This window comes from Topomyia yanbarensis, chromosome 2 (assembly GCF_030247195.1).
Source record: "Topomyia yanbarensis strain Yona2022 chromosome 2, ASM3024719v1, whole genome shotgun sequence".
NCBI lineage: Eukaryota > Metazoa > Arthropoda > Insecta > Diptera > Culicidae > Topomyia > Topomyia yanbarensis.
This window is the reverse complement of record NC_080671.1, coordinates 94460146-94487412: the sequence shown is the minus strand read 5'-3', so window position 1 is coordinate 94487412 and position 27267 is coordinate 94460146. Positions and strand designations below refer to the sequence as shown.

The 27267-nt window shown below is 39.4% G+C and overlaps 1 protein-coding gene across 2 annotated transcripts in view; it reads right to left on the bottom strand.

The window, feature by feature from the left end:
* Positions 1-27267, bottom strand: part of LOC131678865 (follicle-stimulating hormone receptor-like) — a 497363-nt gene that overhangs the window by 111586 nt on the left and 358510 nt on the right. The window lies entirely within an intron of this gene.

Here is a 27267-nt window from a genome sequence, read left to right as displayed (position 1 = left end):
TAATGCATTTTTACATTGCGCTTTAAAAAACCTGCACACCCCTCATTTTGAAGATGTATGTGCCAACTGTTGGATTTTGACATTTGCTCTTCAGTTGACATGGCAGCAAGAGGAGCAAAGGAGCAACATTTTGCTCGCGCATCGCGAAAATCCGAATTACCCTCACGTCAAACGGCGGAACTGATGAATGAGGACAAATTAACTATCACCAACGTAATAAAAGTGTGCGGATCACGTTCCTTCGACAGCCAGGAAAATAAGATCGGGGGAAAAGCGAAAGTCGGATATCAACAAAAAACGATGAAAAGAGCGGTCAGCTTTTTCCAGTGAAACCCCAACCTCTCCGTCCAAGATGTCGCAAGCAAGCTGAGAGTGTCGTTTTCAACCGTACATCGAGCTAAAAAACCAGTCGGACTGTCGAGGTTACTCCAAATCGTGACAATAACACCAAAATTGCGTGGTACAGGATGACGAAACCTACGTTAAAGCAGACTTCAAACAGCCTCCTAGACAGAAGCAGGCGGCGAGAACTGGGACTTCCTCGCTACGTATACACCATCTGTGACAAGATTCGGGTCGGTGCGTACGGGGAATTGCAATTTATCATTTAACGAGCGTGTCCATAAACGTACACCACGTACTACCGGTTGCTGCAACACCTATACGCATGAAAAGAAGCGACGATTCGACAGACGGCTGCATCGTCCAGATCCACGATTAATCAAAATTACCTACTTTGATGATTTATATTCGATCGGTCAATGTTCCTGAGCTAATTAAATAAATATAAAGGAATATGCGAACAATCTGGATCGACAAGTCGGACGACTTGATGTAAGTTTCATTTGTTTCATTGTGGAAACTTTAAGAAAGTTTAAGAGATTTCCTAGGATTAAAAAAAATCCAGACATTTCCAATCTATTGCAGGAATAGTACAAAAATGCTATTGATATTGAAAATATCTCCTGTTCAGGACATAAATGTTAGAAAAATGGCTCATGAGACTATTTGGTCAAATAACTATTATAAAAAAGTATACCATGGCCATCAATGCTTTCGAACTCAGGTTTTCAGCTATTTACATTCTATTGAAATTGTTCAAAATAGGGAAAAACGTGGGGGTCATTTAATTTACCATTTTGTATCGTATTCGACCATGTCATTTGCTTTGCTTCTAGATTATGATTTCACTAGCGCGAGCGCTTTTCCGCTAGCTGTGCTGGCTGCTGGTTTGGAGGGACTAGGTTCAGTCGTCGGTCTATGTGTACTGGTTAGGTATTCCATGTACACTGATTAAAACGGAAAATGGTATCTAAATTCAATATCTTCGTTGATCAAGTGGATCGAATGAGTTCGGTTTGATCTTGTGTAGAATAGAAATAGGAATATTGGGGTTTTTCAGCCCTAAGCTAGTTTGTTGAAAATAGTTGTTATAACCCTAAATTCAAGATGTCAATCTGCTCTTTTCTCGTCTCGCACCGAATCCGTGTTTTATAATTTTAAATTATTCGGTTTTGGTCTAACTGGTCTAACCCAACAGCAAAACCGTTCAAATAAGATCATTGATAAATGATGACAAGAAATTAGAAAGGGACCGGGGGTTATTATGACAATGACAGAGCAACTCGATTCTTCAGAAAATCGTAAAACTTTCCAGCTGTCGTACATATTCGTGGAACCGCTATTCTAAAAGATTAATTTTGACAGCTGAATCTAATTCTTGAGATTTTTTTAGAAAGGAGATAGAACGTCTTTCGTTTTTTTGCCATCCTCAAAACAAAAATCATTATAATGGAAAAATCGTGATTAAAGCAACAAAAAAGTAAACAAAATACCAGGTAAGTGTCTTGGAAAGCTTGAGGCTTCTATTTTATTGAATGATTTTTGTTTGGGTGAAAACACAGATATTTTCAAGACGCTAACCACTGTAGTGCGAAATGAGCTTACGGGGCTATTCGGACCCCCTATTCCATCAACAACCGTTCAGCGGTTTGCGGCTATGCACACGATTGCACACGCCACAGCAAATACATGATGCACTGATTGACAATTGTGACTAACCAGATTGAGTTTTTATAACACATTTTTTTTGCTTCCTTAGGAATTTCGAATAAATATTTCATATATAAACATAATTTCTTTGTTAAAAAACGGTTTAAATCCAGCTAACAGTGTGATGAGATTTTGTCTAAAGCAAACAAATGATGTTAATGGTGACAAGGCTTTTTTGATGATCTACCGCGTCTACATATTCGCTCACAAAGTTGAGATCGACGGCGGAGTGACCGATTTGAGTCTGTCAACTGTGCGCCTACTGGAGCACGGAGTTGGCTGTTTCAAGGTCCCTTTGCTCGATTGAACGAAAATTGTTGAATGGCAATCGCAGTGGAAGGGACACAATAATATGTCTCTCCAAAATTGTATCGGCTTTGATTGATATTTAATTACGTCTCGCATGCATTGCAGCATCGCATTAAACATTTGTCATGCTCGATGTGAGAGCCATTAGGATGATGCTTGCATTGAGAAATGCTGAAAAGTATGCCTGTTATGGGGGGAGCCCAGATGATCTCTTTCCATGCCCCGTGTACAAACAGCGCCCAAGGAATCTATAGCGTTCCCTTGAAAGAAGCTCTAAGTATTCTTGTGCAGAAATAGTAAAAAGAGCAACGCCACTCACCACGTACAATCATTATACTCTCTTGGCTCAGGAAAAGCATCACTCTGGGGGCATCTTTTACAACTCCTAAAAACCATCGGCAATTGGGACCAAATTTTTCTCTTGAGAGGCCGCGAAATATAGCAGCTCATTGGGGCTCTGATTCAAAGTCAAAGCAAATTGCTCCTGGTTTTATATCAAACAAGGAGTTTCCAGAGCTTCCAGCGCTTAGTTTCCGAAAAATTTATGACATCACGAAACATATCCCGGCATCGAGAAAATTTCAATTTTCGTAGTACGACATTCTCGATAACAATTGATTCAGTCTACTCCATGATCATTGTTACAGATTAAGGAATCAAAATATCTGTCCGTCTTGTGTTTCTATGAAAATAAGAAAAAAAAAGTTTGCAATAATATTTACTAACTTTTTTATTTAAACTCTTTACAGTTCAATAGAAAAGTATTGACCAATCATCAAACAGAACCCCAAGATAACCCAAAAGACACTTGTCAGCGGGATGCTCAAGGCAAGATAAACTGGCGTTCTGCGGCGAGGAAAGTAACCAAGAAGGCTATGTTAGACTTGATGGAAAGAGTCAAACGAAAGGCCCTGAAAGCCGCTAAAAAGTAAGCTTGAATGAATCCTTTTTCTTTATTCTGCAAGAATTGAATAAGTAAATGAAACATGATTTGATCTTTTAGTAAAATGTTTGATGGATTTACACATATTCTTGTTTGACCAATTTTGGGTCGTAGGAGATGTACTGGCACCACTGACCGATGCACTGTTGTACCCAAGTTGGATTTGACAGATGCAGAAAAGTAGCTGCCATGCTGACAAACGACGAAGAACGAAGTACATCGCGAATGTTGAAAGAGAACGATAGAACTGACAGAAGAATGAAACAAGTAAACATATAGCATAAAAAGGAAAGCAACAAAAAAAAACTTTGGAAAGTGAAGCAGATAGTTAGAATGCTTTGAAATAGGAAAGTGAAGTTTGTGCGCAAGGATCCGGATACATTTGCGGAAAGATTGCATATTTAGCTGCACAGAAGAAAACTAGATCCAGAACAGTTGGTTGGTAAAGGGCGAACACGAAATTATTGCGACACCGAAAATGTCATGCCAATTTCCTTATAATGTTTAAAATCAAACCAAAATTTTAGGGCAGTTTTATACATATATTTACTTCAAAAATCAAAAGAAAAGTTAATCGATGGAGCCTTGAGTGTAAAATTGAACGCATTTTCGCGTAATGCCCTCCACCAAAGTCTTTACAGTGTCATCCGGTACCAGTTTCTCAGTTTTTTCCATTTTCTTAACATGTCTTTCTCGTCTTTGACTGTCTTCTTGCTCTTCCGAAGTTCCCGCTTCATCATTGCCCAGTGCTGCTCCACCGGGCGCAGCTCCGGACAGTTTAGCGGATTCATGTCCTTTGGAACAAAATGGACAGAATTGGCCTCATACCACTCCAGGACACTTTTAGAATAGTGGCATGATGCCAAATCTGGCCAAAATAGCGGAGCTTCGTCATGCTGCTGCAAGAACGGCAAAAGGCGCTTCTCGAGGCACTCAGATTTGTAGATCTCGCTATTTACTTTGCCCTTTGTCACGAAAGGATCACTCCTCAGTCCGCAAGAGCAGATGGCCTGCCAAATGAGATATTTGGAGGCGAACTTCGATATTTTCTTCTTCTTTAATTTGTCGTCCACATAGAACTTGCTCTTGCCGGTGAAAAACTCCAACCCTAGAATTTGCTTAAAATCTTTTATATACGTTTATATACGTTTCGTCGTCCATCACACAGCAGCCATATTTTGTCAGCATCTTCTCGTAGAGCTTCCGTGCCCGAGTTTTAGCCGTCGATTGTTGCCGCTCATCGCGGTTTGGGAAGTTCTGTACTTTGTATGTATGTAGTCCAGCTCTCTTCTTTGCATTCTGGACGTAGCTCTGCGACATGCCGATCTTTTTAGCCAAATCACGGCTTGAGACGTTGGGATTTGCTTTAATCATCCGCTTCACCTTTCCCTCCGTCTTTTTGTTCTCCGGTCCCGGTTTTCTTCCAGCTCCTTTGCCGTGGTCCAACGTCAACCGCTCCTGGAACCGCTTCAACACTCTGGAGACGGTTGAATGGTGAATGTTCAACATTTTTCCCAACTACCGGTGCGACAGGTCAGGAGATTCCAGGTGTTTGGAAAGAATTTGTTCTCTCGACTCGCGTTGTTTCACCTCCATTTTCGTTGAATCGAAAAACACGACTTCGAGTTTGACAGCATGTAAACAATACACATCAATGAGAAAGTGTGCAAAATTTGGTTGATTTTTACCCAATGGTAAAAAAGTTATGCCCTGTTGAATGTGTCGCAATAATTTCGTTTTCGCCCTTTACGAAGGATTTAACTTTTTTTATTGACCAAATCAGGACATCTCGAACGCTTTTGAACGACATCGTCAACCGGTTTTATGAATTAAAAACTACTTCTATGATGAATATTTAACCGTTTTGTCTATAACTAGTGGGACCCGAAAACATAAAAAAATCGCACTTAAATTTATGATGAAAGAAGTATTAGTGTTGTATCATATGTACTCGTTACAAATGCTAACTTCTCACTGGACTCACTTCAAATGAATCTGATGCAATGACGGTGTGTGCACAAGCTTTTTTTCTCGAACAACAACGTGCACTGGAAAAACCTTCGACTTTCACACCACGATGATTCAGCCAATCAGGCAAGAAAAATCTACGATCAGGCGAGCATCGTACTGAACCTATGCGATAGCAGCCAATATCGTATGATCTTCTCCCGTGCTTATTAAACTTGACAAGTGCAAGACCGGCCGGACTGAATCATGCGGCCAATTACACGAACACATTTGTCAAGACGTGCCACTCGTCCAACCAGCGCCGCCGGTTTGAGAGATTTTTATATTATAGTGCTATGTGAATATCTAACCGCCGACGGTAACAGCAGTGCGAAGGGAATAATACCGTCTTTGGGTGTGAAGCTGGACGGATGGGCACTCAATTACCATCACACTCTGTGAATCATGTATCGCCCGGACGTGAATTGATTAGTTTTACGTTGATAATATGCAGGGGGTCATATTCCAAAATTCCATATTTACCCCACGTAACGGTTGATCAATTCAATAGTCGTACTCATGGCAGCTATACCCACCGCCCGTCAGTACCAACAAATAGTGCCAACGGAAAGGGTGAAAATATTGTGGTGTTGAAAAATCCGTTAAATCAGTGATGCATTCTAAGTAGTGATTTAAAGTGATACTGAAAATAATCGGTTCGAACCACAGCCAAGGTCAGCCAGTGACACACATTCATGTTTAGTACTGCACGCGTACCTGGACTGTACATCTTAAAAACGTGAAATTCTTTGTTGTATCGAAATGTATCTAAGTAAGTTGAACCGTGGGCAGAGATGATCTCAAGACTACTAGGTGCCATACCAATCTGTGGATAGTTGGAGTTCAGCAACCGTTGAACCGGTGAACTGCATTATGGTCTTCTATTACTATCTGAAACAATTTCACGATCAAAGCAAATTCAACAAAAAACAAACAATCCAACAGGCTGCCAAAATCGTAGTGTATGATGAATTGATGAACGTTTTGGTTTTAAAAAGGAGCGTGTCAACGCACATTAAGTAAACAAATCGACCCGAGCCTCCCCACGCAAATTCCAATGATTTTTTTTATTTGATGCGTTCTTCTAGTTATGCATTTGCAATTGAACTTTTTGAAGACACTATGTTATAAATAGAATACTACGGCGAAACGTTCCGGAGAGATGTGGGAGATGCAGCCGGTACTAAAATAGTTTGCTGAAAAATTTGATCACCTGCGTTTATGCAGGTCTACCGCCATCGTTAACGGTGACCCAAAAATCACCGAACGCCTCCAAAATTATGTTGATCGTCGCGCACGTCTACATTTGAGCCTTAGTGTTTGCAAAAAGGCCGTTAATAAACCACGTAGACAAAATTCGTAGACGAGAGACTAAAAGGTGTACGGAATAATATTGCATCACAAGACCCATTCACCCACTGAACCGATCGTTTTCAAACTTTCAGGGAAGAAAATAAGATATATTTTTGAACTGTTCCATGTTCGATTTATTCAATTTCATAGCCTCATTAAAATACGCGTACCTTCCTCTTAATACTACTCATAAAGTCTTACACAACGTGTAGGACAACCTGTCTTTGCATGGAAATCTATGTTTTCCTCACTCCTGCTTCGGATTTCACTTATTTAGAATGATTCCGGAGTGTCTACTTCATGACGGGATAGCATTTCCCAACTGTTATCAATTCCGGTGCGTTCGGGGTATTAAAAACCTTTGGCACGAAAATGATCTCCTTAGCTTTGTCTAACTCCAGAGAACATTTTTCGAGTAATGGCACGATGTTAAATCCGGTTAGAAAAGCGAAGAGCTATCGTGAGACATCAGAATTGTAAATAGACGGTTTTGGAGGCACTTTCTCAAACCCACCTACTCATTGACCGTTCCAGTTGTGAAGAACGGGTAGCATCGCTTTCCACACGAGCAGATTGCTCGCCAAATCATGTATTTTTTGGCAAACTTAGCTTTCTAACTTCCTCAGAAACGTCGAACTTATGATGAGCAGTGAAAAAAGAGCCCACGCAGCTGCTGGAAATCTGCTTTCACAAAAGTCTTGTCACCCATGATGAGACAATGCAGTTCCGTTAGCAGTTGAGTGTGGAAATTCCGCGCACGTGATTTTCCCACTCTATTCAGCCGATCATGGCGATGTAGTGCCTTTTGAATGTGCACGTTTATTTGCATGTTGTACAAAGGTATTGCTTAAATACAGTTTCTTCGCCATATCTCTTACTGAACTATTGGAATTCCTCCTGAAAGCTTAGACGACTCGCTTGAGATCCTTCACACTGTACGGTGATCCATTTCGACCGCTTAGTCGTTTGTATCGACGGTTAAACGTTCGTTATGCCGTTTCAAAACACAACATATCGTATATTGGACCATTCCCAGCTTCTTGCTAATGACACGGTGAGAAAGATCCGGATTTCTTAGGAACGTGTGCAAAAAATGTTTACGTTGCTGCTATTCTTCTGACTCCACTTTCGGGTGTACAGTTGCTAGTGAAACTTACACCTTGTAAACAATACATACTGAATCAATTTCACCCGAAATGTCCATGAAAAATACATTATAGTTATAAAAATTCGAAGTGATGCAATTTGATTCCGTACACACTTTACATTGTGACTTTTCGTACTACTAGGGTTCTTTTTTAGGCAGACATTATGAAAAAATGTGATTCAGATTATCAGATTAAGTTGGTGTATAAGTAAAGTCTTTGTGTATCGTTTGTAATAATATTTCAGATCAGTTTTTATCTGTTAAATGGTCAAAGGTTTGTTTGAACTTGGAGAAAGAATAAACCTCAAATCTTGCCCTTTTAAGCTCAAATCACAAATTCATTGTCGTAGATACTACATTCGGGTACTGACATGTTTTTTTTAGCAAAGAAATCTGGACATATTTTGAGATGTTCATATACATATGATCGAGAAAGCTAAACCTGTCAACAATTCACTTAAAGTAGCTTCTGCATCCCGATGGGGTACCGCTGTCGTGAGCTCGTTTGTCTTGAAACACTAGGAAATCGCTGATACTCCCTGTTGCACTTAATGTCTATGAAGCATGGTCGCTGAAGCAAACTATCGCGTTCTCTCTGTTTCTGTTAAGAGTAAAATTATTCACGAAAAATTCGACGGCACAATGCACTGTGATCCGGAAGGCAGAATTATCAGAATCACACTTTCATCGGTAATGTTTTCTATCAATCAACGCCGCACAACACTGTTGCTTTTTTATTCAGTTTGTTTATTTAATAGGCACAAATGCGTTAGCTTAGCGGTGCCAAATTTTACATTTTTTTTACATTTGGAATATCTTAATTTTAAGGAGAAATTCCACGAAGATCCGTCCGAAAATAATTAAAATCCAGATCGGCCATCTTGTATTCCTATGAAACGTTACACATTTCATCGGCATGGAAGACTAAACATTTTCCACAATCAGTAAGATTATTTTGACTCAAGAGCAATTTTTTAAAAGAGCGTAAACATTTCTACGTGCAATAATTTCAATATTTTTTTGTTCGATTACTGTATTTTATTCAGCAAAACTTTCTGAGGACGAGTTTGAGAGAATAAATATTAATGTGCGAAAAAAATATACACTAAAAAAATGTTGCGTCATATTTTACATAAACAAAAATTTGCGTTAAAAATTTAAATTGTGGAAAAACCCATTTTTTCTAATTTTTTATATTTGGTCAATAAAAACCTCAAGAGAAAAGAAACATTTTGGATGTGATTGTATGATGGAGAACTTATCGGTAAAAAGTTTTTCTAACAATAACTTTATACATGTTTTAAATTTCATGCTAATTGACATACAAAACTGTAATTTTATTACAGAATATAATTCTAACTCTCATTTTAAAATTTTGATTTAGCGAAAATCTTCCAAAATGCGATAGTTTTCGGGATATTTGGAATTTTGTTCCAACAAAATCAGTTAACTCGTGTGATTATGCTCTTTTTAAAAGTTATTCGTGTTACCCAATTATGAAATGTCAAAAATCTAATGTTTATCGTTTTAAAGACGTAAAAGAAACTTTTTCAAGCTTTCAATAAAAAAAAATTCGAACAACAACTTTTGACATATTTTTATAATTCTTACTATTTGCAGTCAAAAATACAATTTTCTTTTTGAATATGATTCTAAACGCAAAAATTCTGAAATGTAGTAGTTCTCGAGATATTTCAAATTTTGACAACATAATTCTTTTGTTTTATTACGACCTTTTCAGAAGTTATACGCGTTTCTCCATCAACAATAATAACTTTTTCAAAAGGCCCATAACATTTCCAGCAACTTTCTCTTTGACATCAAGGTGATATTGTAAACCATTTGAAAGCTATACGAAAACAATCAAAATACTATTCAACCATAGGGTCTTATGATTAAACTAAATAGTTCGATCATATTTTGGTTGTTTTCGTATAGCTTTCAAATGATTTACAATATCACATTGATGTTAAAGAGTAAGTTACAGGAAATGTTATGGGCCTTTCGAAAAACTTATTATGGTTGATGGAGAAACCCGAATAACTTCTGAAAAGGTCGTAAGAAAACAAAAGAATTGCGTTGTCAAAACGAAATTTAAAATATCTCGAGAACTGCTACATTTCAAAAAAAAATGTTGTTAGCATTTTGATTTAGAATGGCGTTTAAATCATATTCAAAAAGAAAATTGTATTTTTTACTGCAAATAGTATGAATTATAAAAACATGTCAAAAGTTGTTGTTAGGAAAACTTTTTCATTGAAAGCTTCTCCATGATCCAAATACACTGAAAAAGTTTCTTTTACGCCTTTAAAACGGTAAACATTAGATTTTTGACATTTTATGATGGGGTAACGCGTATAACTTTTAAAAAGGGCATAATCATACGAATTAACTGTTTTTGTTGGAACAAAATTCCAAATATCATGAAAACTATCGCTTTTTGGAAGATTTTTGTTAAATACATTTTGATTTAAAATAAGACTAAGAATTATATTCTGTAATAAAATTAGTTTTGTATGTCAATTAGTATGAAATTTAAAAACATGTATAAAGTTATTGTTAGAAAAACTTTTTTTCTACAGGTTTTTGCTTCTAAAATATAAAAAATTAGAAAATATGGGTTTTTGTGCAATTTAAATTTTTAACACAAATTTTTGTTTTTGTGAAAAATAACCCAACATTTTTTTCAGAGTATATTTTTGCGCACATAAATATTCATTCCCTGAAACTCGTCCTCAGAAAGTTTTGCTGTATAAAATACAGTAATCGAACAAAAAAATGTTATTTGCGCACGTACAAATGTTTACGCCCTTTTGAAAAATTGCTCTTGTATCAAAATATTGCAATTGCCAGAGAAAATATTGGAGATTCATAAGCCGAACACCACTTCAAAGTTTCGTTCGAATCGACGATGGTCATATTTTGTGGTCGGCCGGTTTCTCATTGAAACCCTCAAAACTAAGAGGTTACAATGCACAATTTGTTTTTTTATAATATTAAGAGGATGGCTTTTTTACAACTACCTTAAAACTAAATATATGATTCGATTGAACAATAGTTTTCATACAAAAAAAATACAGCTATCTTAAGACTAGCAATGCAGATTAATATACAAGAGGGGGAGTTTTTATGAGATATTTCACAGCTATCTTAAACCTAGTAATACAATTAGGTATAAAAGATGGAAAGGAAAGGTTTTTTATGAAAAAAGATTTAAAACTATCTTAAAACTAGTTTGATTTTTGTAACAGCAGCAGCAGTTGTATCAGGGAGAGGGGAGAGTATGCAGACACGATGACGGGAAGAAGAACAAAATCTGCAACTTTCAGACAAACGGGAGGTCAGTGGCATGAGTTAGAGCCTCAGGATTCCAAGATGTCAAGGAACGGGTTGACGAGTGGAATTCTTCGAACCCGCGGGGAATTCTTCAAGATCATGGACCTGTTCTCGCTTTAAATTCATTTTGTGCAGGCATGATAAGGGCGACGGCAGTCACATAGTGGCACTCTGGTGCAGGTCGGCTTCATAAGGCAGGACCGGGGACTTCTAAAAACGAGAAAAAATGAAGATGGGCTAGATTTGGATATTTATTGTTTTTATAAAAATGTAAATGAGGGACATAAAGGGGAGATCACGATTTGCCAGAATATCACGAACTGGGAAATTGGGTGGTCTACCTCGGGCCCAAAAGGAATCCTTTGACTGAGACCTGGCGTCATAATACCAGGTGCACACCCAGACACCGTGCTCGATGTCTTGATAGCCCTTGTCACATGCGCACTGACTACTCTCTGCAAGCCCAATACGCCGCAAGTGCGCATCCAATGTGTAGTGGTTGGACATAAGCCCTGACATTACACGTATGAATTCCCGACCCACATCCATCCCCCCGAACCAAGGTTTCGTCGATACCTTAGGGATTATCGAATGTAGCGACCTTCCTAAATACCCATTGCTCCATGAAGTTGACCAACTTTTGAAGGTCCTCTGATGAGTAATACTGAAAACTTCGTTGAAGCAAATTGGTGTTTCACAAATGCCACCTTCTAATGCCCACCTTTGCTTAGGAGTCGGCCTTTTCATTACCCGGGATAGAGCAATGAGAGGGGACCCAAACAAAGGTAATCTTGTAATATTTTTCAGATAACTTGCGCAGAGACTCCCGCATCTTCCCCAGAAAATACGGAAATTGCTTTTTAGGCTTCACCGCACGAAGAACCTCGATAGAGCTGAGGCTGCCCGAAACGATGATCTGTGGGTAGAGTCTCGATGCTGCCTAGGGTTTACTAGATAGGAGCTAATTCTGCGACGTAAACTGAAGCGGGATCATTGAGCTTGAATGAAGCGGTGCTAGTATTATTGAAGATACCGAAGCCAGTGGACCCATCGAGATTTGATCCGTCAGTGTAGAACATTTTGTCACAGTCGACTTCTCGGAATTTATCATAAAGTATATTGGGGATCACTTGCGGGTGATGAGCGTTGATCCGGGATTCCACGAATCTCTTCCTTCATGGATGTGTCGAAGAAAACAGTAGAATCAGAAGTATCTAGGAAACAGACACGGTGGGGATTGTACGAAGAAGAATTGATGCTCTGTACCATGTAGTGGAAGTACAAGGACTTAAATCGGGTTCGAGAATTAAGCTCGACGAGTCTCTCGAAGTTTACAATCACCAACGGGTTCAATACGTCGCATCGGATGAGCAATTGATATGAGACTTACCAAAATCGATTTTTTTGGCGGAAGAACGCCCGCCAGCACTTCGAAACTCGATGGGTCGAGTGCATGCAACCCAAGGAAATGCGATACTGGATTCTCTCCAATTTTATGAAGTGTAAGTTCGCAGCGGCGCGGAAACAGAAACACCCGTACTCCATCACGGACAATATCGTTGTTTGGTACAACCTGATCAGGTCTCCTGGGTGGGCACCCCATCATGTTCCAGTTATTGTTCGGAGAAAATTGATCCTTTGTTGGCATTTCTGTTTCAGATACCTAATGTGACATCCCCAGGTACCTTTAGAGTCGAACCAGACCCCCAGATATTTAAATGTGAAAACCTGGTTGATCGTTGTACCCATTAATAGAAGCTGGAGTTGCGCCGGCTCACGCTTCCTAGAAAAAAACAACCAATTCAGTTTTCTCCGTGGAGAACTCAATACCCAGCTGAAGAGCCCAAGCAGACAAATTGTCCAAGATATTTTGTAATGGTCCTTGCAAGTCGGCAGCTTTGGGCCCTGTAACAGAGACCACGCCGTCGTCTGCAAGTTGCCTTAGCGTGCATGAATTGGCAAGACAATCGTCAATGTCATTCATGTAAAAATTGTAGAGCAGGGGACTTAGACATGAGCCCTGGGGAAGACCCATGTAGCTAAATCGCAATGTTGTTAAATCGCCATGCGAAAAGTGCATGTTATTTCAGATAACAGGATTAGCAAAAAGTTATTTAAAATTGGTGAAAGACCATGCTAATGCAGCTTCTCTGACCGAATATTGATAGAAACTGAGTCAAAAGCCCCCTATCCAAGAAGACTGATGCCATCTACTCTTTGCTAGCATAGGCTATTTGGATTTCTGTAGAAAACAACGCAAGGCAATCGTTTGCGGAAGCCAAATTGTGTATCTGACAGTATGCCATTTGCTTCAACCCAATTGTCGAAACAAGATCATTTTCTTGAATAACTTCTAGATACAGGATAGCATTGCAATCGGTCGATACGATTTGTGGTCGGAGGCTGGTTTTCCTGGTTTTTGGATGGCGATGACCTTCACTTGCCTCCAGTCATGAGGGACAATGTTACCCTCAAGAAACTTGTTAAATACATTCAACAAGTGCCTTTTTGCAGTGTCAGGTAGTTTCTTCAGCAAGTTGAATTTGATTCTGTCTAATCCTGGGGCGTTATTGTTGCATCACTAGAGAGCAAGTGAGAACTCCACCATCGAAAACGGTGTTTCGTTCGCGGTATCGGGAGGAGACGCGGCGTGGTACGTTTTCTGTACCGGGACAGAGGTCGGACAGATCTTCTTGGCGAAAGAGAATATCCAACGGATTGAATATTCCACGTTCTCGTTGGTACTGTTTCGGTTACGCATACGTCGAGCCGTACCCCAAAGAGTGCTCATCGCTGTTTCTCTCGTTAACCCGTCGACGAACCGGCGCCAATAACAGCGTTCTTTGGCTTTCATTAGACTCTTCATTCGCCTTTCTAACGACGCGTACTGTTGATAACTAGCAGGTAACCTGTCATCCCGGAAGGCGTTATATGGAATAGACTTCTTAGCGTACAGCTCTGAGCACTCTTTATCCCTTCAAGGGGTTGGAGACCGTCCATGGGTACTCGCGCTGCGTACTGGTTTAGTCTGAGCTTCATTCGTTTTCCGTGTTTAAGATGGTCATGTTGAAATTGTCGCAAATATCTTGGATTAATGTTGATCTATTATCATCATGAATACAGCCCCATACCGTACCGTGCGAGTTAAAGTCTCCTAGAACTAGCCGCGGGCCGGTAAGGATTCCGTGATATTACAAAGCGTTCGGTGCCCTACCGAGGCTCTAAGAGGAATGTAGATGGAAGCAATGCAAAGGTTTGCCTCTGATTAGAATTTGACAAGCGACAATTTCAATGCCTGGTGTCGAAGGGAGGTTAATTCGGTTGAAAGAATAGCACTTTTTAATCCCCAAAAGTACTCCTCCACAAGGGTTTTCTCAATCCAGACGGATTATATTAGAGTCGTGGAAATTGAGATTTATATCGGACGTAAACCAACTTTCGACATAATGCGAAAACATCACATTTTAAACAATTTAGTAAAAATTTGAAGGAATCGATTTTCGGGAGGATACTTCTGCAATTCCACTGTAAGACAGTGATCGAATCAGTGACCTCGTTTGATGATTTAGGCATCGAAGGATACGATCGCTGCAAGGAGGGCTATTTTGCAATCAGTTGCTTCAAAAATATTTACACTATAGGGAGAAAACGTATCAGAATGCTTTTAAGAGGATCAGTAACATTGAAAGCTGTGAAAATTACATTTACAATGTCAGAAAATTTCATTAGTCCGTTACTGGACTGAGTGTCTGTTTGAAAGAAGGGTACATTCTAATGCCAAAGAACAAATAAAAATCTCTCAAAACCCGTTAGGGAAAATCATCATCACTAGAATTTTCTCTTCGATAACCTTCCCTCAATTGCGTTAGTGCACTGGGTGTACGCTTCTCTGAAAATCTTTAAAAAAAATTCAAATGCTTTATAATTTTCACAACCCTATTAGGAAAAGTTGTTTAAGAAGCTTTTGTAATATTGTGAAGGAAAAAAGCTGAAAATTTCTAAATTTTCTCTATCTGCTACATAGAAACCCTTAAGTATACCAATTAATTTAGGATACCCTTTTAACAAAAACTGTCGCATAAATAGGAATAGGTTTGCCGAATTTTGGAACAAATCGATAAAATAACCCCTTGAAAACTATTAAAAAATTGGTGTAGTTCGACTCAATTGAAACACATGTCTTCAAAACACTAATAATAATGAATACAGTAAATACCCGTTTTGATCATCCGCATGGTGTATTTTAGGTTGAAAAATTGGGGACATGGACTAAATCGGGACAACGAGGGCTGATCAAATCGGGTCTTCAATGTATTATAATAGATAGGCAGTATTTGAAGAAGTTTCTGGTGGACAAGTGTAGAACGACTTTGTTTCTACTTACTTGGATTAAACGCCGTAGCCAGAAATTGGGTTTGGTGGTTGGTTGGTGAAAATGAAACTAACTGTTCAAATTCCGAATCTGTCATCTTCGAAGTTTTAAAATTATGGAGAATTAATTTTTAAAAAATTAGTAGCAAAGTTCGTGTCTTTAGCGAATTTTTTGAGACTATCATTTAAAACAACTTTATTGAAGGCATGAATATTACGTGCAGGGAGCATATCGAGGTTCTTAAATAAGTTAGTTTCACAAACTCAAACTTTAGTTAAAATGTAAATTTTATTGTTTATAAAGAGTAGAAGAGATTTATCATAAACAGTAAAATCGTAATAATTTATTTTAAAGGTAAATACAAATAACCGAAAATATGTTCATGGTTCCTACACATGGAGCCTTCATGTTATCAACAAAGTGGTTTGTAATAGCACTCCCCAAAATTTTGCTGAAGATAATAAGTCTGAAACTAAATTTGTTTGAAGAGTTAATTCTAAATAAATATTTCTTGGAGCATATAACGCCAAAATTATTTTATCAGATGATGTGCTGTTGAACATTTGTAAAATTCATCGAAGATACTAAACTTTCGAAATTGGCGGTCTCAAAATGATGTGATCTTAACCTTAAATTACTGTTTTCGAACATTTATTTTACCAATTCATATAATTGGTAATACAACAAAAATCAATTGCTAACGAAAATCGATTAGGACCTGCTAGAGTCGTACGGAAAACGCCATTTTTCATAAATTCCCCTACTTTAGGAAAGCGTTATTCTCGTTATTAATCATATTACGTTTTCGTTTCAACTCGACGCATTACCAAAATAAAAACATTTTCAGCAAATATTGAAAGTTTGACAATTTTTCGGTGAACAGTTCTAAGTTTCATAGACATTAAATCAATTCCAATTCCGCTTCCTATTGAAAAGACCCTAATCCATATTACAGCACGTCCCTTTAACTGAACTCAATATGATAGGAAATCTGAGGATTATGATTGATTTTAGAACTCTGGAATGAGTTTATATTGGAATGTTTTAGGCAGGTATTTGATATTGATGTTATTAGACAACTGTGAGATCAAGACCAGTAGATCAGTTACAGATCAGTTATTTGTGACCAAAAAAGTGCTGTGCTCGGTTGATGTGGTTATGATTACGTTTTTCCATATAACAATGCCCCACCCTAATGATTATATTTTCTCAAAAACGGCAGTTTAGTAAATCTTACCGTTCATGGTGCCTTTGGTCACAAATGGTTCACTTTATTTGCCACAAGTGCATATGGCCTGCCGGTCGGTAAAAGCTGGGTAATGCGTAAGACTGAGTCTCTTCCCAGCAACTCCTATCCCTATCTCCCCGTGGTACTGGCCGGGAACTACGAGCAACCTTGGGGAAGGTCGGGTAACCCCGGTGGGAACTTTGGTAGTAGGCTGACAGGGAAGGGGGGGGTTGTCTGTTCTCCATGTTAGGGGCGGCTGATCATCGTCCGAGTGCCACTGCAGGACTCTAAGCTCAACTGTGCACTATGGTCCTCCAGAAAGTTAGGAGGTTGGTGTCAAGCCCTGCGAGCCAGCCGTAAAAAACCAATTGCAGCGAAAAGTCAACAAGATAAGAATGCGAACCGATACCAATGGCGACGACTACCACTGCGACGAAAAGGGACTAGCGATTGGAAGCTCGGAACGTGGAACTGCAGATCTCTGAACTCCATCGGGAGCACCCGCGTACTCGCCGATGTTCTCAAGGACTGCGGGTTCGGAATCGTAGCGCTGCAGGAGGTGTGTTAGACAGGATCCATGGTGCGAATGTTTAGAGGTAATCATACCATCTACCAGAGCTGCGGCAACACACATGAGCTAGGGACAGCTTTTATTGTGATGGGCGATATGCAAAAGCGCGTGATCGGTTGGTGGCCGATCGACGAAAGAATGTGCAGGTTGAGGATCAAGGGCCGTTTCTTCAACATCAGCATAATAAACGTGCACAGCCCTCACTCCGGAAGCACCGATGATGACAAAGACGGTTTATACGCGCAGCTCGATCGAGAATACGACCGCTGCCCAAGCCACTCAGGTAGACCAGGAGGAGGAAGTCAAACCGACGATTGGAAAGTTCAGCGCTCACCAGCTGACGAATGAGAACGGCCTTCGACTCATTGATTTCGCCGCCTCCAAGAACATGACCATTCGTAGCACCTTCTTCCAGCACAGCCTCCCTTATCGTTACACCTGGAGATCACCGCTACAAACGGAATCGCAAATCGACCACGTCCTGATCGATGGACGGCACTTCTCCGACATTATCGACGTCAGGACCTATCGTGGCGCTAACATCGACTCTGACCACTACCTGGTGATGGTTAAATTGCGCCCAAAACTATCCGTCATTAATCTTGTACGGTACCGACGGCCACCTCGGAGCGACTGAAGCAACCAGATGTCGTCACTGCATACGCGCAGCACCTCGAGGCAGCGTTGCCGGACGAGGGAGAGCTCGACGTGGCCCCTCTAGAGGACTGCTGGAGAACAGTAAAAGCAGCCATCAACAACGTAGCTGAGGACATTGTCGGGTACGAGGAACGGAGACGACGGAACGATTGGTTCGACGAGGAGTGCAGAGCGGTTTTAGGAGGAGGAGAATGCAGCGCGAGCGGTCATACTGCAGCAAGGAACCCGACAGAATTTTGAACGATACAAACAGAAACGGAGGCAGCAGACACGCCTCTTCCGGGAGAAAAAAACGCCGGCTGGGAGAAGCTTAGTGCGAGTAAATGGAACTGCGGTGCCTTACATACAAGATACACGGTAGTTCTACCAGAAGCTCAACGCATCCCGCAAAGGCTTCGTGCCGCAAGCCGAAATAAGTAGGGATAAGGACGAGAGCCTTCTGACGGACAACCGAGAGGTGATCGAAAGATGGAAGCAGCACTTCGACGAGCACCTGAACGGCGAGGAGAATGTAGATACAGATGACCAAGGCAACGGAGGATTTGACTACGTCAGTGCAGTTGAGGACGGGAATGAACCAACTCCCACGTTGAGGGAAGTTAAGGATGCCATCGAACAGCTGAAGAAGAGCAAAGCAGCTGGCAAAGATGGTATCGCAGCAAAACTCATCAAGTTGGGCCCGGAAAAATTGGCCACTTGTCTGCACCGGTTAGTAGTCAGGATTTGGGAAACCGAACAGCTACCGGAGGAGTGGAAAGAAGGGGTGATCTGCCCCATTCACAAAAAAGGCGACCATTTGAAGTGTGAGAACTTCCGAGCGATCACCATTTTGATTGCCGCCAACAAAGTGCTATCCCAGATCAACTTCCGTCGTCTATCACCTAAAGTAAATGAGTTCGTGGAAAGTTATCAAGCCGGCTTCATCGATGGCCGGTCGACAACGGACCAGATCTTCACCGTACGGCAAATCCTCCAGAAATACCGTGAATACCAGGTCCCAACGCATCACCTGTTCATCGACTTCAAGGCGGCATACGACAGTTCGACCGCGTAGAGCTATCGAAAATCATGGACGAAAACAGCTTTCCCGGGAAGCTGACTCGACTGATCAAAGCAACGATGGGCGGTGTACAAAACAGCGTAAGGATTTCGGGTGAACTTTCTAGTCCATTCGAATCTCGACAGGGAATGAGACAAGGTGATGGACTCTCGTGTCTACTATTCAACATCGCTCTGGAAGGTGTGATGCGACGAGCCGGGCTCAACAGCCGGGGCACGATCTTCACGAAATCCGGTCAATTTGTATGCTTCGCGGACGGCATGGACATTATCGCCCGAACATTTCGAACGGTGGCTGACCTGTACACCAGCCTGAAACGCGAAGCAGCGAAGGTCGGACTGGTGGTAAATGCGTCCAAAACAAAGTATATGCTGGTAGGCGGAACCGAAAACGACAGAATCCGGCTAGGAAACAGCGTTACGATCGGCGGGGATACCTACCTAGGATCCTTATTAACGGCTGACAATAACGTGAACCGTGAAATCCGAAGAAGCATCATCAGCGGAAATCGGGCCTACCATGGGCTCCAGAAGAAACAGTGGTCAAGCAAGATTCACCCCCGCACCAAATGCACCATGTACAAAACGCTTATTAGACCGGTGGTTCTCTACGGGCACGAGACTTGGACCATGCTCGAGGAGGACCTGCAAGCGCTAGGAGTTTTCGAGCGACGGGTGCTAAGGACGATCTTCGGCGGTGTGCAGAAGAATGGTGTGTGGCGGCGAAGGATGAACCACGAGCTCGCTGCACTCTATGGCGAACCCAGTATCCAAAATGTGGCCAAATCTGGAAGGATACGGTGGGCAGGGCATGTTGCAAGAATACCGGACAGCAATCCTGCAAAAATGGTGTTCGCTAATGATCCGGTTGGTACAAGATGGCGAGAAGCGTAGAGATCACGATGGGCGGACCAGGTGGAACGTGATTTGGCGAGTGTTGGGCGTAACCGACGTTGGAGAGCTGCAGCTACAAATCGAGTATTGTGGAGGCAAATTGTTGATTCAGTGTTATCATGAAGTTGATGTTGAACTAAATAAATGAATGAATGATGCATATGGCCTGCCAAATCAGGTACTTCGAAGCCTGTTAATTTGGCGTTACAGAACGATTACTTTCGACAAAATGATTCAGGCTATCTATATGATCAGAGGCAAGTGTTGGAGGGGTCTGTCTTTACTGCTAAGTTTTGCATGAAAGACTCTTCAGAGTTAGATGGGAAGGAAATGAAACTAAACTGGACTATCAGTGGTATATTGCTTTTATATCATCTATGCAGAAAGGGAATCAAACGCCTATTCCAAACTCACGCTCACGCTATCGGATGGCTAGGGATAAAGAGAACTGATTCTGCCACGAGCGATCAATTGAGATCAGTAGTGCTACTGCAATAACGGGGGGTGTTCAAGTAAAATACATAACCAGACCCTCATTTTTTTCAGAAAATTGTACAATGGATGCCTCAATGCTCGATAATTCGCATCACCTTCACTGTATGACAATAATCAACAAATCAGGTGCATCATTCCCATGGACACCGCCAGTCAGCTCATTCAACCGCACCGAAAACAATCCGTTCTGGCCGTTGACCGCCCTTTACGATAACTGATACAGCTCTCGATACCCGAGTGTGGCAATCGTACACGCTCCACTTCTCAAGATTGCTAGATTTGCTCTACTGTGGGGCTGCTGTACGTATTTGATTCGATAATAATTTTACGATCTTGCCATATTCAGAAATTTGCCCGGTGAAGGAGGTGTGAACGGACGAGTGGTTCCCCCAGTGCGCAATCAATGTATATTTTTTTCCAATGAATTTCGATGACGATTCGTCGAGATTCTGGGTCATGAAATCCTCAATGAAGAGCACAAATGCTACAAGTTCTTTGCTCCGGCTGTGAGCTGCATGTGTATGTGGAACGAGAGTGGTCCAGCTGAAGTCCGGCTAGTGGACGCCACCAGTATCAAGTGCCGGCTGTCATACGTGAATGGAATATATTTAAAGATGAAGCGCCAAAGGACCAAAGCGGTTCCTTTTTGCGTCACTGGGAGAAATGGTAACATCAGCAGCTGTGGATGGGGGTGGGGGGGAGGTTGGGCTTCGACTATTGCTTTGTCGGCAAAGGACATCAACACAATGCAATGGTCACTTGTAGCTCTTTTGCTCCAGTCCCGCTCGAGAACCTACTCAAGCGTTGTTGGAAAGAAAATATGGGAAACTGGATCGAATGCGACACATTGCAATGACGCAAATAAATGATTATGATTATTTGAAATCGGAATGGTTGAATGCTTGGTAGCATCGGACGTTCAACGTACAGACAGACAGAGATCCGCGCCGTCATCTCCAATGCCGCTGGGGTGCGGATCTGTGCTAATGTGTGTCGGAAATCACCGCCCACCGACAATGAAAGCGGAAATGGTCGCACAATATACGGGGAAATAATTTATCATTATCATCGATAAAATTTTCAACAGGAATATATTTAGGTCACAAGGCGATGGTTAGTTGAAACTTACAAACCTTTCACTTTTGGTGTCATTTATTGCGCCTTATTACAGACATGTAGCATTTGCCAGTGAATTAGTTCCAATGAAAGTATGTAAAAGCATATATTTGGAAACTGACGAATATTTAATACATCCGCTGCCACCATTTTACTTCACTTACGACAGTTTCACTCGAAATGTATTTTAGAGATCATTAAAAAGCAATTTTAACAAATTGACATTTAAATTTATTTCAAGCTAACGATAGCACATGTCCATTGTGCTATTTTTTAACTTCACTCACTGTGGTGTAGCATACTTGTTTATGCGGCATTCCGAATGGCATTTTCATAGTGTGACATAAACAAAAACATTCATCCGCACCAAACGCATTATTCCACAATGATTATGCCAAAGTAAAAACAATACACAAGGCTAGTCGTCCGAGCGTTGCTTTATCTTCTGCCTGGATTACGACCCATGAATCAATTTTCCGACTAACAACACAATCGTTATGATACGTAGGCAGTATATAGTGCAGAACGGCCATAAAAAGATACATAAAATTCCAGGCGCCTCCAAAATGTGTTTAGGTCGAGAAGCCAGCTTTTTCGCTCCTATGGTACGGGTCAGATAACATGAGCCTCCTGTAAAAGTATACATGTTCCTGTATACGTATAGATATTTGTTTTCAATTTTGAATATTTCACCTTCGAAGGACATAAATTAAAACGGTAAACAGAAGACGCATTGGGTAGTCAACTTGCCAAAAAGGCTCCGGCTCGGTGATCCCAAAGTAGGATATTCTTGCTCGTCGAAGCTTGAAGCCATAAAAGCCTACTGTTTTTGAACGAAATTACAAAAGCAATCCTCCATGCAGTGGTACATAGCATTTCTGATACATAAAGTGACACAATCTCATATTCGTACACCTCTAGTGTATATGCAGGGCCGTCGAGAGGGGGGGGGGTGTTTCCCCCCGGGCCCGGAGTTCTGAAGGGGGCCCGGATTTTTACCAGAAACTAAAATTTTGACAAATACTTTTTCGACCAAAATTTATTTGAGAATGCAATTAAAACTTCGATATCTTGTGTATGAGGTAACTAGAATAGCGAAAGTTCTAAACTACTGCATATTTGGTATCAACTATGTTTATCCCAACCTAATTCTCGCATCGAAACGAGATCAGTCTCGAGCGGGCATAGCGAAATTTGTACATTGAATGTCATGTACGCAGCTCACCTAGGTTCGAATCCCAACCCCGTACACAGGAATAGAGATTTTTTATAGAAAGATTCATAACCTGAATGAAGGAGCGAATGACCTTAAGGTTAAAATCTCTATAATCGAAACAAAAATATGATCAGACTTGTAAGAGTTAAACAATTAAATGGTTTGATTAGAAGTCATGAAGTTGTCTTCAAATTTCGCCAACATGAAATCGATTTTTTTGATCTATTCAATTTCCAATCTTCGAAAGCGCTGGATGGGAATCGACAGTAATTATTGAAAGAAAAAACCCTGCTTAGGGTTGCCACACTGGTTTTTGGGGGCGAACTCCGTGTCTTCGTTCAGGTAAATCCGAATTCGCCTGGATGCCCTTTTCTCTATACCAGGAATCGTCCAGCACCCAGTCCTCGTAAACATCATCCTCGGGTTGCAGGCTGTAATTGTTAAGGACCTTCTCTTCAATGGATCAATGTTCCTTACGAAGATTTTCGAAAGAAACTGGAGTGTGATTTCACACCCTGTGTTTGTTTACTGAGGAGTGAGCGTGAGATTTTGAACGTCGCTTCCTGAACGTACCGATCTTATTTTTATTTTTGATCTATTTACTAGAAATCAGTTACAACATTCTTGTAATATATTTTAAAGTGTGCACACCAACACAAATGAAAGATTTTTCCTGTTTTTATAGGATTATGAATGTTTTTGAAACCAGCATAGCGTAAAATCCAACCACAACCCTTGAAATTTGATCCATGTTTCTCATTTTTTTCCATTTATAATTCCTACATGGATTTTTTTTATTTTATTAAAATTTCATTGATCTATTTTTTCAAGTTGTGGATTTTATTTGTATTTCTACAATTGTAAGATTCTGCCTTTCTTATACTTTCATCTTATCCATCATTTCACGCTCCTTACTTTTGCTTTTTTATATTGCTATCATTATCACTTACTTTAATTTATAGTTCTCTCTTTGTTATTTCATTTTATTCGAAATTTTTCGAGAAAATTCTTCTTTCTTTATTTTATTTTTCTTATTGTTTCATATTTTAATACCATGCTTTTTTATTTGTTTCTTTTGTCATTCCATCTAATTTTTAGAATTTGTTTGTTTACTACATTTATTTTTATCATAGCCTTTTTCTATTTCCTTTTTTTATATTTTTCACATTTCCAAAAGCAATTTCACTTATTCAAATCAATTCCAATTTGTCTTATTGTTTAATTTTTTACCTTTCTCCTATTTTCTTCCTTATTTCTAGTTTTTAGCTTTTCGTTTTTCGTAGTTCTATTTTTTTCCATTGTCCATTTAATATAATTTTATTTATTGTTTATACCTTAAATATCTTCATATTCAATTCGTTATTGTTATTTCTTCATTGTTTCCATTTAACCTATTTTGAAAGTACTTTTTTGTTGACCATTTTCCTATACGTTTACATTGATTTTTTTCCTAAAAAAACATTTGATTTATCTTTTTTGCCACTATACGCACTTGTGCTTCACTTTACATTTAGTTCGTTGTTTGAATTTGTTTCAAATTTAAATTCTAGTGTTTTTTATGTTCTTTAAATAATTTAATCCATTTTATTCATTTTCTTCGTGTTAATTTTTAATTTTTTTTTTGATTGTATAGTATACCATGTCGGCATTTTCTACTATTTTTTGTTTTCCATTTTGTTTGTTTGCTCCGTTTTTGTTTAATACTTCCAATTTTCTTTACTTTTTCGTCTTTTCATCATTCCAATTTTTAAAAATTTTACGGTTAGTCCATTTTTTTAAATCTCTCTATGATTATTTTATTCTTGTCTTTTATATATGCTCCTTTAATTTTATGCATTCTTATAGTTTTATTTACTTTTTCTATTGTTTTGAATATTACTTGTTTTAATGGTAAATAAATTTTATTATTCTTGATTTATCGAGTTATTCAGTTTTATGCATTTTTTATATTAATGTTTGTATTCTTTTCAGTAATTTTTTTTTCATTGACATTGATTCTTAAAAAATTTCCTACTTTCCTATCGATTTTTCATTATTTTCACCATTTGTTCAATGTTCGACTTCTTTAATCTTCGCAATATGTTTTTCTAGTTTCCTGTTTTCTTTTATCAATTTTTTATAGGTTTTATTTTGGTTTTTCTCGATTTAACATTTTTTGACAATTGACATTAAATTGTTTATTTGGTTGATTTTGTTGTTTTTAGCAAATTTGTACATTCTTTTAATATTTATTTTCCTATTGTTTTTATCTTTTGCTGTTCATCTCCGCTTAGATATTTTTAATTTATTTAATTGCTACATTTTTAATCTTTTCATTTCCTTACTTTTATAAATACTATTGACAAAAATGGTGCTTTTCAAAGTCGCCAATACTGTCGAAGAGGTATTAAAAAACTCCCAAAGTATAAAAAACTCTACGTTCTTTTTTTCCTTCATTGGCACTTCAAACAACTAGAGTTAAAACCTGGTACATAAATATAAAATTTCAGTGTACTATACATAATATCAGTGAACTCCAATGGATTTCAAACAACTTTTTTTGTACTCAGGCAATACATAGTGGTGGGGGCCCGTACGTTGGACCCCCCGGGCCCGTATTTTCTCTCTGCGGCCCTGTGTATGATTGTTTCACAAATGTTTGCGCTTTTTAATATAGGTATTGTTTAGTAAATGTGGCAGTAGAATCGTCATCTGTCATTTTCATGAAAAATTATCTCGAAAACTCAACGTAGGGGTTAGGTATTTTTTTTGTGCATAGAATGTATATGTAAAGTTTGAAATAAATCGATTGAGTAGTTTTTTAATTGCAATTAACACCGCATATCGTGTTTTTCCAGAGACGTTCCACAAAAAGTTACCGAGCATGGAAAAATTGCGAAATGTTATTGAGATGATACATTATGATGTACAAATGTTTTGATCAATTCGCTTTACCCAAATTTCAAAAAAAACATTCGTTTTTTTCCACGCTGAAACCTTTATAATAAAATCGAGGAAAAACAATCAGTTAGTAAGATAGTATTATTCTAACCAGTTCACAGTCTGACATTTTCCGAAATATCTATACGCTTATCTTGTTGCTAGGGTAAACAAAATATGTATAAAAATCCCACCCTAAATCCGTCTTCAGTTGACTATGCTTTATGGAAACACTTCGTTGTAAAATAAGCTATGCAAGCTAGGTGTACCTTTTAGTGATTTATGACGACAGTTTCTTTTCTCGACGAACATCGACCTTCTCACAAGATATGTATGGCATTTAAGTAATGTAAACAGTATAGGCATGCCATGTGATGGCGAGTGAATAAAATGTCAGTGCTGTAGGGAAAGTTTTAAGTTTTATTAACAGTTTTGGGAAAGTGGTGATTGAATCTAGGTAACATTTTGAATCTTGTAAAATAAATACCGTCGTGCGGGGTATCTTTGCGCACTTTTTATCAATTTTGACGAATTATAACTCCTTTAATCAGTACCGTCTTTACGCACGGGCACACTGGGTCAGGGCCAGGGACGTTTAGGGGCCCCCAACTTAGGATCAATATAGAGTCATTCTGAAGGCTATGTTTCAAAAAATAGTACCACTTAATTGTTTATAACTCTTTAGCGTGCGGAATAACAATAGATCAGTTGCTCGGATTCACACATTGCACCTTATCCCATGTAACTTTTAAAGGGCATCAGAAAATTAACCGGAGTGATGGTAGCGATAGGGAACGAGGCACTACATGATCAGGATGGTATTGGACCAATTTTCCAACATTTCGATTGAAGTTTCAAATTATTTTGAACAAAAACAAATGAATTATTTTCTGCAATGCTAATTTAGTCTAGTCTACACATACACAGCCAATACATGTAGGAATCCTGGAAAATTGCAGACTTTCACGTACAATTTTTCTTGTCAGTATTAATGCTTGTGGCACATATGGTATGTGACACAATCATTGAAGCGACCAGGCCAACTGTGCAGCATTCAGAATGAAGATGATTCAAACTTATACGGTAATTCATTCATTTAATGAAGAATTTAATCAACGAATCATTTTGAACCTTCAATAACGAACAAAAAAGGGACAACCGTACCGACCGTTTCAATTTGATGGGGATTTGGAAAATCATTGGAAGTGATTTGGCTAAAAAGGTTAATGTCACTCCTTTGGTCCAGAGCCCCTGGGATGGGACAGAGGTATTTAGCCCTGCCCTGGCTGATAAGCCTATATTATAGTATCTTTACTCACTCCAATGAAATGTTTTTACAATACGTATAGAAAGTTCGAAAGGCACCAAGCAGGAGCGACAACAAGGTGGCAGAATTTGCACAAGGAAGATATACAGAATGTGGAAGAAGAAGATGTCGAAATTCGGTACACAATCCTTGTTTGGCAAGCGATCCGCGCATGTGGAAAATTTTAATTTCTTCATCGCATTAGAGACTGTGAATGAACAAATCTTCATGAAAACCTCTGTTTGCACCTATGTACAATTTCTTATCAACACAGTAATAGTGTTTCA